This window comes from Cupressus sempervirens, chromosome 5 (assembly GCF_028749045.1).
Source record: "Cupressus sempervirens isolate cs-2001-9-10 chromosome 5, ASM2874904v1, whole genome shotgun sequence".
In the NCBI taxonomy this organism is placed as follows: Eukaryota; Viridiplantae; Streptophyta; class Pinopsida; order Cupressales; family Cupressaceae; genus Cupressus; species Cupressus sempervirens.
In genome coordinates, this window is record NC_143122.1 from 348,586,517 (window position 1) to 348,592,594 (window position 6,078).

Below are 6,078 nucleotides of genomic sequence, written 5' to 3' on the forward strand. Positions count from 1 at the left end.
ATGGGTTTTGGACAAATTTAGGTGTCTACACCAGCAAGGAAAAGGGTATCCAAATTGGTCATTTGTTCACAATTATTGTGCATGCAGATGGCCTATGTTTTATGTTTTTGCTCAAATGTTTCACAAGATTGGTCAGATGCACTGTTTAATTGATCATATGGATTGTTTCAATGCTCATATGTGCTATTCTAAATATTACATGTGTTGTTTAATGATTTAGATGCGTCATTCAACTGGGAAAATGCATTTTTTTAAGGCTCATATGTGTTGTTTAATAGGAATATGCATGATAATAGAGATCAAAATTGTTATAGGGATTTTCAGAAGCATTGTTTTATGCAGTATATGAGCTACTTTTAGGGTTGTTCAGCAGTGTCTTTGTCTTGGACTTGGTTTCTTGATACTAGTTTGAAGTTTGTCTTTCTCGATGGATTGTGATCCACACTAGTGTTTGTTATTAAGTTTAAAGCACTTGCAAGCATGATAGCAGTAAGATCAAAACAAAATGTAAAACAACATGCACCTAGTAAATGCAAGAAAATGGCTTCCTAACAAGGTTATCTGAAGTGGGTCTTAGTGTTTGACCAACTATGTGCGGATTTACCTCTCTTATGATAGAGAGCTTCCCACCAATGCTAGGGAGGTTTGGTGCAATCCTTATAGGATTACTCGAGAAAGGCTATATTCTGAACATGGGTGGCTTGCATTTGATTAGGAATACAAGATTGGGAGGCAATCCCTCTCACTGGCCCTACTAAGGCAACTCGAGAGGTAGCCTTTCCATGGCTAGATAACCCCACCTAGTGAAAAGTGAGAAATGGAAGTCACAAATAGGTTCGAGAATCTGATCACTCGAGGAGAGTGAGAGCATATCCTTACTGTTTGGCTCCCTAACACAACAAACACAAAGGTTTAATCACTTGCCCTTATACTACTAAAGACAGAGGGACTCCTAGTTACACTGTGTGTGGATTCTTTCCTTGTTCAATTGTAACCAATCTTTATAAAAGGTCAAGCATTTTGATCAACCCTAATGAGTTGAGAGCATAGGCCTACTTCTATTTTGGATCAATGAGATTGAACACTTCTATTGGGCTATGTTTGGAACTTTGAAATGTCACACTTTGTCTTGACAAGAGTCGAGGTCCACTTACTTAATTCAGAGCTAGCAAAGGCTAGGAATTTTTAGGAGGGTCTTCATTCCCCTCGCACGCTGTCTACAATCTAGAAGTTTTTCATTTACTTGGAAGGGAATTGTCAGCAAACAAGGTTTGGATCTGGAAGTTAAATTTAGGAAACTATAAATTTTATCAAATGCGTAATAGAAATACTCATATGCATTGTAGAAAGCATCATATGTGTTATTTAATCTAGGAAATGTGCTATAAGAAAAGCAAATGCTCTCTAAGATGCTTTATACGCACTCTAGAAATGATCAAATGCATTCTAGAAAACTTCAAAAGTGTTGCAGAAAGATTTAAATGCGTTACTGAAAAATTTAAATGCACTTTAGAAAGATTAGATGCATTAAAAAAAAGTTTGAAAGCATCAAAATATCTCTAGAAAGAGTTAAAATAGAGAGCAGAAGCGTCAGAAGATTCAGATTCAGCTCTTGTACACTTAGGGAAGACTTTGGGACATTGTTCTCACTAATACGAGGCCTCCTAAATGTTGTAGAGCTTGTATTTGATCAAATCTACACAAGAGAATAGCAGGAAACATAGATCTACACTAGAAATGAAAGATTAGACTGAAAAACTTGAAAATAGGGAGGCTTTTAGTTTAGCCCCACGGTGGGCGCCAATTTGTACACGGTGTGAACACGTATTCATGAAACTTTAATGTAGAATGTATAGACTGACAATTAACTAAAATAAAACCAAGATATTATCATCAAAATGTAATCTTTACAAGTGTCTCATGTTTTCCTAACTATAACTACTAAAATAGCTCTCAGACTAGCATCTTAGTGACAGTTCTAGAATGGGAATATGCTAAAAATGCAAATCTACAAGAATGCATGCAAGATCTATGACTATAATGCAGATTGTATGCTATCAAAATGGATATGCAACAAGCTAAACATGCAATAAATGATGCTAAATAACATAAAAGCAATACTAAAATGCTACGAACTTGCTAAAATGATAATGCTAAAATGATGAATCAAAATGTGCCTATAGTGAAGATGCCTAAAACTTGGGTCCTTTGCCTCTTGAATTTCCCTCTATTTATAGGATTTCGGAAGGGGTTGGGGTAAGAATCAAGATTTTCGCTTTTGACTGGTGGGTGAAAGTGAAATTAAAAATATCTCATACGAGACCGGGAGGAAGAGTCCAATAGACTTGGTTTTGAGGATAATTGAGGATATTTCTAATTCTTTTAAAATGAAAAAGGGAGATTTTCAATTTTGTGAGGATAAATGATTTCGTTGATTTAATAAATGTCTTATTTATTCTCAACACTTTGTCTTTTTCTTCATCCTTTTTTGAATTTAAATTGTTTTTCTCCTCTTTTAAAGTTGATTTAAGTCTTGTTGATTTGATAGATGATTAATGACTTGATGTGATCTTTTATTTGAAAGTCTGTTGTGTTTCTTCTAATTTTCTCTTTAATTTGCATTGATTGATCAGAATTGCATGATTTAGGTTTTTTCCAATTTTTGGGTGTCTACACCAAGCATTTCCATTTCTTGAAAGTTTGAAATACATCAGATTTTTGTCTAAGGAAATAAATCCATACTTTTCTAGTTGCATCATCAATAAAGGTAATATAATAATGAGAGCCACTAAGGGAAGATACCTGAGCCAGTCTCCATACATCAGTATGAACAAGCTCTAATTTCCCTTTTTTATTTTCCTTTCTAGTCTTCACAAAACTCACTCTCTTTTATTTTCCATACACACAAATTTCACAGAAATCCATATTAACACATTTCAAACCTGGTAAAACTTTCTTTGAATGAATTACTTTCATACCTTTCTCACTCATGTGCCCAAGTCTGTTGTGCCATAGTGCTATATCAGAATTTGCAGTAGCTATTTGTTCCCCCTAATCAACTGTGGCAACTATTCCTAAACATTCATTTTTCTTTGAAACAATTAAAGTAGAAGGAACAATATGACTTGTAGAAAGATACAAGGCACCTACTTTCACACCTTTTTCTACTATAAGGGAACCTTTTGAAACCTTCTAATTTTTATCATTAAAAGTAACTACACAGCCCTCATCACTGAGTTTCCCTGCTAAAATTAAATTCCTACTCGGCCATGGAACATTTCTTACCTCATGTAGTAGCCAATGATTCCCATGCTGCAACTTAATCTTAATTTTTCCCTTTCCAATAATCTGACAGGGTTCATTATCCCCCAAATAAAAAAGTCCAAAATCCCCTTGGACATAATCAATGAAATAACCTCTATGAGTTGTAGCATGAAATGAAGCACCAAAATCTAAAATCCATGAATCCTCAACACTTTCTAAAGATAGAAGCAAAGCATCCTCTTCAGATTTGTTACTTACCATATTTGTCTCCTTGTCTCCATCTAGTTTATCTCCTTCATTTTTCTTTCAAGTCCAACAATCTTTTTTTTTATGCCCTGGTTTCCCAAAGTACTAGTAGTTGTTCAGTCCTCTTGATTGAGACCTCCTCCCCTTTGACTTTCCTCTTGATTTCCAATGATTTTTGGAATTACTTCCTCTCAGTCGTTCTGCCTCTGCTTTGTGTGTTCAAAGCACTTTCTAATGTAGACCCACCTGAGGATTTCCTATGAGTTTCCTCACTCAAAATAACACCGATCACATCATCATGTTTTAGGGTACTAGATCCACGGACAAAATTACTCACATCCATTACCAAGCCATTCTAGCTTTCAAGAAAAGAACACAAAATCAAGAGAGCCCTAATTTCTTCATCAAAATTGAGACCCATAGAAGATAATTGACTAGTAATAGTGTTAAACTCGTTTAAATGATCCACAATGGATCCACCTTCTGTCATTTTCATATTAAATAAATGCTTCATGAGAAATACCTTGTTTGAAGCAGAGGGCTTTTCATATAGTTTCACTAGGGTTTTCATCAACTCTTCTATCATCTTTGCTTTTGTAATATTAAATGCCACCGATGGTGCCAGGCATAATTGAATGCTTCCAAGTGCCTTTCTGTCCAAAAGATCCCAGTTGTCATTTCACATAGATCCCTGATTCTTGGTTTTGCCTTCCAATGGCTTCCATAAATCCTTCTGATAAAGATAGTCTTCTATTTGCATCTTCCATAACTGAAAATTCTACTCATTAAACTTGTCAACCCTTAGTTTACCCTCATATGCCATTGATCCCACTCAACTGTGAGACTCCCACTCAATTGTGAGGCTTTCTTGTAGAGGATAACTGAAAAACAACCTCACTTTGATACCACTTATTAAGATTAAACCATAGACAAAAATAAAAATTACATGCAAATATAAATAATATCAGAAAATAATAGATCACACAGAAAAGAACACAAGACACCAAGATTTAACGTGGTTCACCCAATCCCTAGGCTATGTCCACCAAACAACAAGTCTAATATTATTATGATCCAATGATTACAACCTAATTACAATTTGTAATCCCATACAGCTTAATACCGTCGCAAGAGCCAATTTTCACATCACAACACTGAAACAATCCCTAACACTAAGCCCTTTTATACAAATATTTTTATTGCTTTAGGATTATAATTAATAATTACATGTCCGCCCAAAATCCCACTAAGATAGGGCCCAAATTTTTTTTTCAAAAAATTTATGAAGTATGTACAGTACTTTCCTGATTAGTCACCACAAACTAACATAGATACTATCATACAGATTGAAGAATGAGAAAAAAACATTAACAAAGGCAAGAAGGTTTTGCACTTATATTAATAGGGAGATGAGACACAATAGAGAAATATATTCATTCACAAGCAAAAGAAAATTATAGTAGCAAAGCATAGAATGCAATGCTATAGAATCAGAGAAAAAATGACCGACCCTTGGAAGAGTCACAAAATTTGCTTTCATAGTTCAAGCATAACTAAGATAGATTCTGCCCTAAGGCAAAGCTCAACCACTACCATTAAGGTTGCAAAGAACAATCATTGCCTATTTGGGGAGGATCTGATCTTTGTACACATCTAGATACATGAAAATCATATCAATCGTCAAACAGAGCCTTGAGAAGACAGAAATGGCGACCATTAATGCATAATTAGAAAAATGGATAACCACAGAGCAATGATTGAATGTCCTTTATGTTAAATAAGCATGGAGAATAATGAAAGTGGTTGTAGATGATCAAAAGGTTGAATTACCATTATAGAGCTACTTTTCTCCATGTTTACGATGTGCCAAATCAGATATATTAGCAAGTCAAACAAATTCCACCTTTTCCTTTACCACGTGACCCAATGATATCAAAACATTTTGCCACCTCACTAGTCTTCCCATTTTTATGTTGACTACTTGACTGCCCACTATTCATGACTTTGCCACCTTTTTCCTTTGAGTTAAGCTTAACTCACTTACCATTTTCTACTGACTTTTCAACCTTCCAAGAGCATGTCGTGTGGTGACATTTGATTTTCTTTCCTCTATTCCAGCTTCACCACTTGGCCCGACAAGGACACATGTCAACCTATCATTATGTCTCTATGACTAAAGATCTAGCAGTTTTTTATAGCGACATAACAACAACCCTTGATCTGTCTTCAATTTGATGGTGGAGAAAATACAATACCTTATGAACTATGATAAGCTCGCTAGGACACATTTTGTATCATCACTATCTCACTATGTATATTCATTGTGTAACTTTCCATAGCAATAAAGCGACATCCACTAATCTTGGAAAGCAAAGATGACTATGAAAGAATACCCTCTCTCCTTGTGCTTATATTTGCAGTGAATAGGAACCTGACAACTGGAGCCCCATTTATGGTAGAAAAACTTTGACAACTCCTTGCATGGGCTGGTCCCACCACCTCCACACAGCGTGATGTCATTATGCCACTATAATTATCTTTCGTTCATCTTTCCACAGCGAAAAAATG